Source organism: Anomaloglossus baeobatrachus, unplaced genomic scaffold (genome assembly GCF_048569485.1).
Source record: "Anomaloglossus baeobatrachus isolate aAnoBae1 unplaced genomic scaffold, aAnoBae1.hap1 Scaffold_63, whole genome shotgun sequence".
NCBI classification, from domain to species: Eukaryota; Metazoa; Chordata; class Amphibia; order Anura; family Aromobatidae; genus Anomaloglossus; species Anomaloglossus baeobatrachus.
In genome coordinates, this window is record NW_027444997.1 from 275 (window position 1) to 14992 (window position 14718).

Genomic DNA, 14718 nt, shown 5'->3' on the forward strand with positions numbered 1-14718 from the left:
GCATAAAATTTGGTCGCAGCTTTAAACCAGGCATTAACTTGCCAACATCACGGGGTTCAGGTAAATGTACCGCCTTCCGGCCGTCCGGCGCGGGTATTTCACCACCACTTTTTCTACCCCTTCCGCTGCTGCGACTTAAACACAGAAAACTCAATCAACTTGGAAAACAAAAAGGGAGGGAGGGTGGGAAAACAGGTCCGGGTCCTGCAGCCGAGAGGCTGGAAGCTGGGCAGCACGGTGATATGTATCCAGGAGGCGGGGCTTAGGCCAGTCACACCACAGGAGGCGGGGGCGGCAGGTCAGTGTCTTTCTAGGGGGAGACCTCTATTTAAACATGCATAGGGGCCAGCAGTCAGGGGGCAGCATCTCAAGTTTCTGGCTGCAGTGCCCCTCAGACTGCCAGGACCCAACTACCACCATTTTTCCCCCCTAGAAAGACACGACACCGTTCTCTTATAAATTAAAATACTTTTATTTGAATTTTCCATTTTGGAGAGAGGCATGGAGAAAAAACCACTCTCATCTTTTGGCATAAAATTTGGTCGCAGCTTTAAACCAGGCATTAACTTGCCAACATCACGGGGTTCAGGTAAATGTACCGCCTTCCGGCCGTCCGGCGCGGGTATTTCACCACCACTTTTTCTACCCCTTCCGCCAAGGAGCAGCACCGCGCCAGCAAGCTGCGACCCCCCCCAAAAACTGAAATACCTGAGCCGTCCCAGGCATTTCCGAAACCACCATATCCATAACATCATCATTTTGGGGTGTACCCATCCGAGCTTAAGGACAGCCAAATATTGCCTTCCAGCTGGCGGTGCCAGACCAACAACCTCTTTTTTTTTTTTTTTTTTAAAAAACACTTTATTAACAGCACAACTTGGGTAGGCCCTGATCGACCATGCGCCAGGAGAGATCCTTATCACATTCTTCCATAGCTCCAAGCCACCTGGGCCAGAGGGTAACCTTCGACCGGATCGTTGTAACACTCCACACTAAAACAGGGAAACTTGTACCTCTCTGACCGGATAAGGGTAAGAGGCCTAGCTAGACGGCCTTGGACCAGCTACTTGAAGCCTATGTGTATCACCAAGTCGGTTGTAGAAAAGAGAGCTCACGCAATCTTGATCGCCTCTGATAGACCCACAGCTGAGCCAAGCTCCGGCAACCTTTCCAATTACTTTCACTGTAACAGGAACCAAGAACCGACCACCAAGGCGAAGAGGCGAAGATCCGCTCTCCTCGCAGACAACATACATGGAAGTAACCTCGGACCCAATCACTGGGCCGACTTGGATCTGAAAGGCAAAAACACTGTCAGAACAGGGAATTCTCGTAACCATCAAACACCTCGTCTCTCCAAGGTGGTACTGACAAAAAGACAAAAACCCACAAAAAATTTTTTTTTTTTTTTTTTTGGATAAACAAATCACAATCATGTCATTTTACATTAGCCCTGTACACTGTTCTGAATCTCCTTACGTGTCGAATAAAACCCGATTTCAAAAAACCAACTCCGACCTGACGTCCCTCATAATGCATTTCCATTGTCGTTACCTGATCCACTGAAAACTGTGCTCATGTATGCTGGCTCCTGAAGCCTTGTAGCACCCCAACTCTGGGAGAGTACGTGCCGGGTACCACGGCTGGCAAACACCAAAATAACGAGTAACCGTCGCATTACCAACCAAAAACCAGCCCACAAAATGGAGGACCAACTACGTAACGCTAAAATGAAGGGCCGTCGTCATGGGTAAAAACTGGTCCCATACACCCGCTCGCCTAAGAGACATAAACGACAACGTCGGGACACCCGCCGAGTGAGGGAAAAAGATCCAAAATATCAATGTATAGATTTGCAATGGGGCGAACAATCCAAACCCCCACTTTTTTCTTTTTTTTTTTTTTTTTTTTTTTTAAAACAAAACAAACAATCTTCGGCTAAAAAAGAATAGGCCTACTGTGCTCCACTCGCTTACCATAATCATCCAACCCTTCAATACCTTTCACCCCACAAGACCCTCATCGCTTCAGTACCGTTCCGCAATTTAAAAATGGGAAGACCGACCTCGTAACAGTTTGCTTGCAACCGAAATTGGTGCACATTCGCTGAATACTGCAGGGTGTGTATTACTAGAGGGTGGCTTGTAAAATCGTCACGCACATCAACCACCAGAGCAACACCCGCTGAATAACGTACCATCGAACCGTCAGGTCAATGCAAAATGGAGGCCCGGATCATAGGCCTAACTTCACCGAGCACCCCACCATCTAGCTGAGAACTCCAACCTTGATCCTGCTGGTGGGTTGAGTTACCAAAATACCTGAGATTGGGATTGCAATAAGGTGCCCGATACTAACCCGGAACCCAGATGCCTGTTTTGCCTTCAACCCTGCGTTGACCCATAATCATTCCAAGCCACAAAAACCTAATCAGCCTGATTACTTATTCGAGGAAAGGGCTGTAGTTGGTTAAGGCTTTTACCCACCGGCATCGTCGGACCACTGGTCATTCTCCTATTTCCCAGTCCACCCCCCCTTTTGTGTAGCTGGAACCGAAATAGGGGGAAAGGCGCAATCAAAGTTAGGTTAATGGACCATGTCCCCCCGGGCCCAGCATAAGGAGCATTTTTTTTTTTTTTTTTTTTTTTTTTTTTTTTATATATAACTATATAAACACTTTGTATCGCAAATGATCCCAAACAGCTGGCCCTGCAACGCCATAATACTCCATCTACAAATCTGTCTGTTCCTGCTCTTGAAACTATTATGGCATGGCACGGTGGCTCAATGGCTAGCTGCAGCCCTGGGGTCCTGGGCCCAAATCCCGCCAAGGACACCATCCGCAAGGAGCCTGTACGTTCTCCCCGTGACTGCGTGGGTCTACTCCGGGCACTCTAGCCTCCTCCCACACCCCCATAAACATACAGATAGGGAATCCAGACCGTAAGCCCCGATGGGGCAGCGTCCCCAATCCATGCAACGCACACAAAAACTAAAAGTGAATTTATACCTTTTAGAATATGTATGTGGAAGTAATTGTCCAGAAAATATTAGCGGGCATAATTATTCTGCGAATAGCTAACATTGCCGGTTTTCCCATCTCACTTGTTTATTTTCAGTTCTTACGGTAAGGAAAACCAATGAAAACATACGTAATTAACCAAAGAGGGAAAATCTAGTAAAAAAGGATGAAAATTACTTCACTACAAAAAAGAAGCAGTTTTAGAAAAACAATCAAACCATGCAAATGTACAGAGATATACTTCTCACATTTCGATAAAACTAACTGTGACCAATATAGATCCCTTCTTTCAATTACAGCATGACATTAGGGGTAAAACAGGGGGGTTAGATCCCGTGATCCCATAATATTGTCACTAATCAATAAATCACTTGAAGGGTCAGTTAACCGGTGGCAACAAGATTATTACAAGGAATGGAGGCCGCCTGTATTAAACTAAGGTTGAAAAATTAAGATATGTTTAATTTTTGAAAGACGTCTCAGAGGATATCTCATTTGTACCTCTTCCGACAGGCCTACAAGCTGCCGTAACCCTCAGTCCGATACAGCGCCGCACAATCAGCTCTGCCCTCATCTACTGTCTCCTCACCCATCCCCTGTAGACTGTGAGCCCTCGAGGGCAGGGTCCTCTCTCCCCCTGTACCAGTCTGTGCCTTGTACGGTTTATGATTATTATACTGGTACCTATTATGTAAAAACCCCTTTCGCATGCAAAGCGCCATGAATTATATGGCGCATAATAAATAATAATAATTTGTATAAATACCCGTGTGGTCAATATAAATAAACTGCCACCAAACTTAATCCTCCGAAATAGGGAAGGCTTCTTTACAGTTAGAGCAGGTAGATTGTGGAATGCTGTCTACAAGGGGTAGGAATGCTAGATACCATCACAGCTTTTAACAGAAACGGGGGAGGGCGATTCCCTCAGCACCAATAACATTGTTATAAATAACTTAGTGACAACATGTAGAGCTGGGCGGGACGCCTGTTACCTGTGACGTCACGTTATCCTCCCTAGGGGGACTTATCCCACCCCGCATTCCCCATCAGGGTACTCACCTGGTGATTCAGGAAATGACAAGACGACTGGATCTAGATCTACCCACGTAACGCCTGCTACGACGACGCTCACACCTATCCAAGGGTTAAGATGACAGACTCCGGACATGGTGGCTACCCATGCCAAAGCTTGCTACCGTGACCCCTGCACATGACCGTACAACGCGATAGTCGGCACCGCACCCACCGCCGCCATAACATGCTGAAATCCCCTGTGTGACAACGGGGCGGGGCTGTTAACAGTCACCATTGTCATAATGTCAAATGGAGTGTGTTTTGGCCTGGGAGGGGGCTTGGTGTAGGTGTGGTATCAGCAGGAGGGAAAACACGCCACCTGCTGACTGTTGCTTCTTGCCCCTGTTCACTACCAGCCCCCCTCAATTTGAACATTGAAGTCCTAACAGAATCCCTTAACCCGCCCGCTCACTGGGAGACCCACATGGTCCCTGGTTCATTCCCAGGCTAGCCCCCTTGGCATTCCCGGGGCATACAAACGGAGGGGAGGGGAAGTTCAGTGCGTGTGGGATGGGGTGATTTGACTCTTGCAGGTTAGTGCCTGCATACTAGATTCTCCCCTACCGTGCCTCCAACCTGCGCTGTGACAGGGACTGCACTGAGTCTGCACTTCAATTAGGCTGTGTGCCTAATTCATGCGTCCTGCGTCCCCTGCACAGTCTATGGAGACTGTGTAGAGGCCGTACGCACGTTGCATAGTAGAACGCAGCGATTCAGCTGTTGCCCGAATCGCTGTGTTCTAAGAAGTGACATGTCACTTCCGTGCGCTTTGCCGGCAGCTCCTGCTCTGTCTATGGCAGGAGCTGCAGGCTGAGCGCACGTTCTCTACCGGCACCATGCGCCTCAGAACGGAGCTTTTCAGCTGCGCTCTGAGGCACACCTTTTAGGTGCCGTGCAGAGCGCACACAGCCCTACCCAGCTCCTCCTCGGCACTGGCGACGGTGTCTGGTCGGCGGTTGCTGGGCGGCGGGTGGGCGGGGCCAATGACAAAGAGCGCGAAGCGCTCTTTTTCAAACTTAATGGCGGCTCAAGCTGACCGGCGGGCGGGTAGTTCCCTCAGAACGCCGCTCGCCGGCGCACGTAGCTTGAGCCTCAGCAGGGAGGGAGCCGCTCATAGCAAACAGCGCCGTGAGCAGAACGCTTTCCTCCATGCTGATTTTAGGGGAGGAGGGGGGGGGGTGGGAGGAGGGGGGGGGGGTGGGGGGAGGGGGGGGGTGAGGTTGTTAAATAATGGCGAGCACAAGCGGACCAGCGGGCGGGTAGTTCCCTTAGAACGCCGCGCTCACCGGTCACACATCGCTTGTGCCTCAGCATAGAGGGAGCCGCTCACAGCTAACAGTGCTGTGAGCTGAAACGCTTACCTCCCTGCTGATAGCTCTCTTACCGCCTCCAGGAGCGGGTCCCTGTGTCCGGCTGCCCAAACAGGTCCGGGTCCTGCAGCCGAGAGGCTGGAAGCTGGGCAGCACGGTGATATGTATCCAGGAGGCGGGGCTTAGGCCAGTCACACCACAGGAGGCGGGGGCGGCAGGTCAGTGTCTTTCTAGGGGGAGACCTCTATTTAAACATGCATAGGGGCCAGCAGTCAGGGGGCAGCATCTCAAGTTTCTGGCTGCAGTGCCCCTCATTGTGTTATAGCCCACGTGTCATGATAACACTTGTACCATCTTTTCATTTAGATTCCACCTACAATTATTTACCGATTCCAGTTCTGAAATAGGCTTTCATGATCTACTCACTAGAATTCTCAAGTGCATAAGGTACTGAGACATATACATGTTCACACCATTATAAAGAACAAAGTATAAACATTGAGGTTTTTCTCACACCCATGTTCCTGTGTTCTTTGATATGATATGTGTTCATTTCCTTCACTATATAGGATTGCAAGTTTTCCATTTGTACCTTAATGGCAATGACGCTATACAATTGAACACATATCATCCTGTTATCCATATAGGTGTGTATTTACCTGCTTGACTATTTTTGGTTGTTTGATCCAGAATGTTTCTCCAGATAGGTCATGTGGAAATTTTCTTTCCTCAGTACAAATGTTTTCACTATGGCTTTGGAAAAATTTTTTGTATGTGCATCATGGTCATTTGACCCATTGTACTCTCAAGTAGCAATATATTGTACTGTTATGTTGTACTATGTACTAATTACGTGTTTATATGGTTTTGTAACCCTTTATGATCTTAGATAACTTTATCCTTGATAAAGACCTAAAAACAAGGTCGAAACGTTGGATGAATTATCCTTTTGCACAAATAAAGAATTTTCAGCATTCCAAGAGTTCTTTTCTTACGTTATTGATCACTATAGTGTGCCAGAGCTATTTCTATTGAATTGACTCTTATTTTTTCTGAGCACCTGCTATATACACAGTGACCCAGACATATTCAAGTTTCATTCAGAAGGCAGAGGGAAGCCTTAGCAGCTGAGCCTATATCTTGGCTTGTGAGCATTAGAACAGGCCGGCGATTACAGGGTAACATGAAAAATGTCCAGCTTGCATTATGACTAGAACATGACAATATCCTTTTAAGTACTAACCTATGATGCGTTCCTAAGCAGTTGATGTTATATGTTCTACATTTCATTTTCTGCATACTTTACAAGTAGTAGAATTTGCTTTGATATAGGCAACTGGATTTTCACAATGAAAAGGCAAAGGATAACGCCCGAAAAAGACGCCATACATTATGTCAGTGCCATCACTGACAAACCTGGATTGACCATGAAATACATCAATCCCCTTAAAGGTGAGTTAAAACAAGTTTTAACTAAATTGCCTTAATATTGTCATGCATTAGAATGACTGTCTTAGGTAATGATAAATATTTTCTACAGGAAGAGGAGTGTTTGCTGAAACTGAAATCGAAAAAGGGAGTTTTGTTGCAGAATATCGAGGCGAGCTCACGTATGCACTTACGATGGTAGACAACTACTCGAGATTTATGGTTGTGGTACAAGTCAAAGATCTAATGGCCCATACTGCAGCGAAGGTCTTCCAAGCACACTTATGCAGACCTCATGGCTACTCAGAGAGAGTCCTCACAGATCAAGGCACAGCCTTTGAAGCGGAAATCTTCAAGGACTTCTGCAGCTTTTACCGATGCAGGAAGATGCGCACTACACCCTACCATGCTCAAACCAATGGTTATCAACCTGCTCAGGACTTTACCCCATATTCCAGATGTGGCCTTACAAGTGATTTATAGAGGGGTAACAATACGTTGGGATCACCGGATCTAATCTCCCTTTTTATACACCCTAAAATCTTGTTTGCTTTAGAATAAACAATAACATCATAAAGGTATAGCAGTACCGTTTCAAAGTTTCGGTGTCCCAAGCAGCATTCCATCAGCCTCTGGAAGGTTCCTGGCAAATTGCACAGCTCGAAGGGCATGCTTTTGAACTCGCAGAGACCCATCGGGGTGGCAAAGGCGGTCTTCTCCCGGTCTGCCTCAGCAACGGACACTTGCCAATAGCGACTAGTGAGATCAAGGGTAGAAAAATAATTTGCAGTTCTCAATGCAGCTAGCTATTCCTCAATACAGGGGAGTGGTGCTGTCCTTCTTCTTTAACAGGACCAACGGAGCTGCCCAGAGGCTACAACTGTCACGGATAACCCCAGCCTCCTTCATGTTGCTCAACATGTCCTTGGTACACTGGTAATGTGCAGGTAGTTTTGGCTTATATCTCTCTTTGATGGGTGGGTGTGCACTTGTGGGGATGTAGTGTTTGACCCCTTTTATTCTTCAAAAGTCTAGCGGATGTTTGCTGAAGACTTGCTCGTATTCTTGCACTAGCCTGTAGACCCCCTTCTTGTGATGTGAAGGTGTGGAGTCAGTGCCTACGTGTAATTCCTTACACCACTCCTCTGGCTGACTTGGTGAGCTGTCACTGAATGGGTGGGCTGAAGCAATGGTGGATGCTGCTGTTTGGATAGCATGTGTATCTACTGAGAACAGCTTATCAATGGTGGCAAATCGGAGCAGCTTAATCTCTTGCTCTCCGCAGTTCAACACTCTCATGGGCACTCTTCCCTTCCATATTAATGAATAAAACTATGATGTAAATAGCATATAGATACCCCACAAATGCAGATAAAAGTAGGTTATGGGAAAAGGGGGAAGAGAGAAACAGGAAAATAGTGGAATAAAGTATACCTTCCAGGTGGGAGAGGAAATGGCAGCACAGCCAGTGGAGGTGAAGCAAGGGGAGCCTGCAACTAAAGAGTTGAGAGCGTTATCACATGGTGACTGAGCCTGATTGTAACGGGAGCATAGAGGTGCCGATCCTGTCTTACCTGCGTTGGTGTAGAAGTGGGTGTCCTGTGGTGGAGTCAGCTATGTGCAGTGGTGGCCGTGGGTTCTTTTATGTGCGACCGTAGTAATAGCTGCGCCCACTTCCTGTATGGGAGTGGAATGCAGTGAGGGTAATGGAACGCACGCCTGCGCATTTGTGTTTAACGTCGCGCATGTGCAGAACGGAGAAAAGGCTGCGCTCACTTCCTAATGAAAGGGAGTGAGACGCATCTGGGAAGGGAAGGGAAAAGATTAGGGTTTGGGGATGATGAAAGGGCTTTCTACGGGCAAGGATGGCAAAGGGTGGCAGTGACGGAAAGTCAGGCAGCCTGTCCTGTCCTGTCCTGTCCGTCCGTCTTTTTGTATCATGAATTGGAAAGACTGCAAGGGGGAGGGGAGGTGCTTGTGTCCAAAAGGAGGAGTTATTCAGATTCATTGCAGTGGGCGGCGGCTGCAAAAAGCACCATTCTTCTTGTTTTTGCTCTGCAAAACAGCCTTTTCAAGGGTTGGCTTGGGTGACAAAATGTCTTCTGTAGGCGTGGGTTTGTCTCCCTCTCCCTAAGATGTGTCCGGTATAGGCCAGGGTGCCACTCAAGGCCGTAACCAATTCGGGTTATAGCTTCTCGGCCTTTTGGCTAAGATCAAGTGTAGTTTCGGAGGACGCTACCTTGGTCGGTACTGGAAGGTGCCTGGGATTGCACGTCTGCCGGCCTTGAGGAAGTGTGTGCGCCTTCTGGTGACACATAGCCCTCTTGTGCCTGGACGGTTCCCAGGCAACGGGAGGCGATCACCTTTGTTATTTTGAAGTCCTACTGATAAACAGAAAAAAAAAAAAATTAAATCTGTTCTTATCAGTTTAATATCTGATACGTCCCCTCTCTGGGGACCATATATTAAATGGATTTTTAGAACAAGGAGATGGAAAAAATCTTGCTCTGTCCACTGCACGCATTGACCTGGTATTGCAGTACCTCCAGGACCGGTGCACCCCTTCTTAACCCAGTTTCCAAAAGCAGAACTCAATTCACCTGATTCAAATGAGCCCCATTAGTTAATTGAAAGAAAGCAAAAACTTTATATGCACCTCAATTTGGCCAATTCACTTTTCACACTTTCACCCTTTTTTTTATCTTTCACACCTTTTACTTGCTTTATTGATGCAAAAAGCTGTGCCAAATAGCAAACTCATCTCCACTCAACTTGACCAACTCTGCTATGTCCCGTGCAGTATCTTATTCTCAGTCTTATCTAGATCATTTGCAATTGAATAGAATAGATCCCTTTTGGCTGCTTATGACTGTGTAAAATATGTAGTTTTACTGGGCTGGGATGAGAGAATCCATTGAAGCATGGTGTAGGGATTGTGGTTCCTGTGTGCTAAGAAGAGAGGCTGGCACCAGCCAGAAAGCCCCATTGCAGCCAATAATCACTTAATAACTTTTTCAACTTGTCATCATATGGGAGGCCTTCCATTCCTTGTAGTAGTCTAGTTGCCCACCTTTGAACTGACTCTAACTTCTGAATGTCCTTATTAAAATGTGGAGCCCAAAACTGGTTCCCATATTCCAGATGTAGCCTTACAAGTGATTTATAGAGGTGTAACAATACGTTGGGATCACGGGATCTAATCTCCCTTTTTATACACCCTAAAATCTTGTCCCAAGCAGCATTCCATCAGCCTCTGGAAGGTTCCTGGCGCATTGCACAGCTCGAAGGGCATGCTTTTGAACTCGCAGAGACCCATAGGGGTGGCGAAGGCGGTCTTCTCCCGGTCTGCCTCAGCAACGGACACTTGCCAATAGTGACTAGTGAGATCAAGGGTAGAAAAATAATTTGCAGTTCTCAATGCAGCTAGCGATTCCTCAATACGGGGAGTGGTGCCGTCCTTCTTTTTTAACAGGATCAACAGAGCTGCCCAAAGGCTACAACTGTCACGGATAACCCCAGCCGCCTTCATGTTGCTCAACATGTACTTGGTACACTGGCAATGTGAAGGTGGTATTGGCTTATAGCTCTCTTTGATGGGTGGGTGTGCACCTGTGGGGATGTGGTGTTGGACCCCTTTTATTCCCCCAAAATCTAGCGGGCTTCCCACCGGTAACCCGCTCCCCAGCTTGGATGGATGCTGAGGGAGCCCCTTTTGCCCGCAGGCTCTGGCCCTGGGAACTGTAGCCTTGGCGGTGACTGTGCTTCCCTCTACGGTGTGAGCTGTTGCCTTCAATCGGGTCTTGACTGCTGGGAAACCCTGGAGGTTCCTGTCGCTAACGGATTTGACCGGTTTTACGGCGACTCCTAGCCTGGTCGGGGTCCGTAGGCCCTGCCGGATGGTGCTGGCTTCTCTTCACTCCCCGATCTGGTACCGGCGGGCCACCGCCCATCCCCGGTCCGTACGGTTCACTCCAATCAGCCTCTCCTGCAGAAGGTCACCACCGTCTGCCAACCTTGCTGAGTGCCCGGGCCACACACCCGGACACGGTCAGTCTCCTCTCCTCTTCACTTCTCTAACTCCAAAACTGATCTCTAATCTGACTCCTTTTCCCGCCTCCAGGACTGTGAACTCCTCGGTGGGTGGGATCAACCGCCTGGCCCACCCCCTGGTGTGGACATCAGCCCCTGGAGGAAGGCAACTAGGATTTGTGTTTAGCTTCGGTGTGCCTAGCCGGAGTGTAGAGTGTGTTGGTGTAGTACCTGTGACGACCTGGCTTGTCCAGGGCGCCCATGTGGGGTGTTGGCAGTGTATTTGCGCCTGCGTTCAAAGGTTTGCTGAATGGATAACTGAACGCTGCGCTGGGACAAGGACGTGCTTGATGATGGTGTTATTTCTGAGTAGGCAACTGCAGGTGCAGGACCGGAGGAGGCTTGTTCGCAGGCAGCATGGACAGGGGATTGGCTCGCATGCACAACCAGCGAAGACGTAGCAGTGACATTAGCAAGCACTGCTCCTCGACTCTGTTGTACTTCCCACAAAGTCGGGTGCTTGGCTGACATGTGCCTGATCATGCTGGTGGTGGTCAGGCTGCTAGTTTTGGTACCCCTGCTGATGCTGGCACGGCAGGTGTTGCAAATGGCCTTTTTAGAATCATCTGGATCCAACTTAAAAAACTGCCAGACTCGGGAAGACCTAACATTTGTACAGGCACCTTGTGTCGTGTTGTTGTTCCGGGGAACGGTTGCCTGACTTCTGCCTGGAGCCACCACCCTGCTTCTTACTGCCTGTTGGGATGCTACGCCTCCCTCCCCCTGTGCACTGCTGTCCTCGCTCTGCATATCCTCCTGCCAGGTTGGGTCAGTTACTGGATCATCCACCACGTCGTCTTCCTCTTCCGCACCCTGCTCCTCCTCCTGACTTCCTGACAATTGTGTCTCATCATCGTCCACCCCTTGTTGAGACACGTTGCCAACTTCGTGAGAACGTGGCTGCTCAAATATTTGGCCATCTGTACATACGATCTCCTCATGACCCACTTCAACATGAGCTGGCGAGAGGCCAGAATGTGCGAATGGAAATGTGAACAGCTCTTCCGAGTGTCCAAGTGTGGGATCATTAATGTCCGAGGACGTGTACTCAGCCTTGTGGTAGGAAGGAGGATCAGGTTCTGAAATGTGCGGTGCAGTATCACGGCTACTGACACTTGACCGTGTGGAAGACAGAGTGTTTGTGGTGGTGCCAATCTGACTGGAAGCATTATCCGCTATCCAACTAACAACCTGTTGACACTGGTCTTGGTTCAAGAGCGGTGTACTGCTGCGGTCCCCAAGAATTTGGGACAGGATGTGCGAGCGACTAGATGTGGCCCTTTGTTGTGGCAAAATTAGAGCTTGCCCACGACCTCGGCCTCTGCCTGCACCACCATCACGTCCACTTCCTTGTTCCTTGCCAACGCCCTTGCGCATTTTGCAATGCTGTGCTGACGTGTATTCACTAGACTTGGGCGTTATATCAAAGTTTGTGCAAATTGTGCACCTGTACGCTGCCACCGACAGGCACACACGTGCGGTTTTTAAATGCAAGCACGGACGCACTAAGAACCTAACAGGTTTTAGGAGCAAAAATTAATGACGAGAACTCTGACACTATCAGCCACTGCTGACTGACGTGTATTATACACTACACTTGTGCGTTATATAATAGTTTGGTAAAAACGCACACAAGTGCACCTGTACGCTGCCACCGACAGGCACACACGTGCGGTTTTTAAATGCAAGCACGGACGCACTAAGAACCTAACACAGGTTTTAGGAGCAAAAATTAATGACGAGAACTCTGACACTATCAGCCACTGCTGACTGACGTGTATTATACACTACACTTGTGCGTTATATAATAGTTTGGTAAAAACGCACACAAGTGCACCTGTACGCTGCCACCGACAGGCACACACGTGCGGTTTTTAAATGCAAGCACGGACGCACTAAGAACCTAACACAGGTTTTAGGAGCAAAAATTAATGACGAGAACTCTGACACTATCAGCCACTGCTGACTGACGTGTATTATACACTACACTTGTGCGTTATATAATAGTTTGGTAAAAACGCACACAAGTGCACCTGTACGCTGCCACCGACAGGCACACACGTGCGGTTTTTAAATGCAAGCACGGACGCACTAAGAACCTAACACAGGTTTTAGGAGCAAAAATTAATGACGAGAACTCTGACACTATCAGCCACTGCTGACTGACGTGTATTATACACTACACTTGTGCGTTATATAATAGTTTGGTAAAAACGCACACAAGTGCACCTGTACGCTGCCACCGACAGGCACACACGTGCGGTTTTTAAATGCAAGCACGGACGCACTAAGAACCTAACAGGTTTTAGGAGCGACAATTGCTGAGAAGTCTGACACTATCAGGACTGTTTTAGACTGTGTACACCAGCCCCAGATATGATGAAGGCTGGTATACGGTCACCACTAGGAATGGCTATATACCCTGCCTGCCTGCCTGCCTGCCTGCCTGTATACTGCTACAATAGTCCTGACAAGGACTCTTTTGGTCACTAGCCTGTATTCCAACCTGGCTATACCCTGCCTGTATACAGCAACAATAGTCCTGAGAAGGACTCTGCTACTGTACTCCGACCTGGCTATACCCTGCCTGCCTGTATACAACTAGAATAGTCCTGAGAAGGACTTTTGGTCACACTGTTTGCAGCCCTGCTACGGAAATAGCTATAAAGGGCCGCAAACCTTTCCCTGAAGCAGCGACCCTCTCCCTGCACTGACTGTCTGGATAGCTGTGAGCAGAGCACAGCGCGCCCGCCGGTATAAAGGCTCGGTCACGCTGTGCAGGCCGGCCAATCACTGCAATTCCACAACTAACAGGGCTGTGGCATTGCAGTGGTCTGCCAGCCAATCCCTGCATGAGGGCTGGCTCTCAAAAGAGCGCCAACATGCAGGGATGAAGACCACGAGTACAGCACGAGTATCGCGAGATTACTCGGTCCCCGTCGAGTAGACCGAGTACAGTGATACTCGTGCGAGTACCGAGTAGTAACAAGCATGCTCGCTCATCACTATTTATTAGTAAAATGGCTTACACTCCCCTTTTTTCCACTTTTTTCTTCACTACTTTTATAAAGAAATTTTTCCTTTCTTTATTCTTAATGCAATTTTATATAGCAACACCACCATTTTTTGCCACGAACATAATTTTTCTTGTCCGTCATCCCGTTCACCCTTACAGGGTTGTGGACAGATGCACTTGTCACTACACTTCTAAGACTCAATACAGGGTCTGGAGCTCAATGCTCCCTTTTTGTTTTTTTTTTCTTCTTTTTTTTCTTTTTTTCATTTTGTCCTTCTTCTTCTTCTTTTTCTGATTTTTGTCTCAAAAAGCTGATGAAATTTGAAACACTATACCCCAGTGATTTTATAAATGTTTCTCAATATATCACTTGAGAACTTTTATGGCCGGTATTGTAACAGTTGACCATCCCGGCAGTATTTGAAATACAGCAGTCAGTCCTCTGACGTAGCTCCATATGTGTATATATAGAGGTTCTTCCTCCTTTGATTGCATACTGTTCTTTTTTTGCCCTGATGAAGGAGACAGTGATCTCTGAAACACATTGACCGGAAAAAAGAATAAAGAGATGAAATAATTAACATCAGTTTCCTTTGGTGACAGCGCGGCACGCACCCGATTTTCCTCCTATACGTTATTGCTCTTCTACTAGGGGCTGCGGCTGTCGCCATTTGTAACGTGCATTTAGGGGTTGTGACTGGCACAACCTTAATAGGTGAGTGCAACTACTATTAGTTATTTGTTACCTTACCAGGTAAGACCCTAATTTGTGCGTC

The 14718-nt window shown here is 47.9% G+C and overlaps 1 pseudogene; it reads left to right on the top strand.

The window, feature by feature from the left end:
* The first annotated feature begins 9195 nt into the window (after positions 1–9195).
* Positions 9196–9402, top strand: LOC142285894 (U2 spliceosomal RNA; annotated as a pseudogene).
* Positions 9403–14718: the final 5316 nt, after the last annotated feature.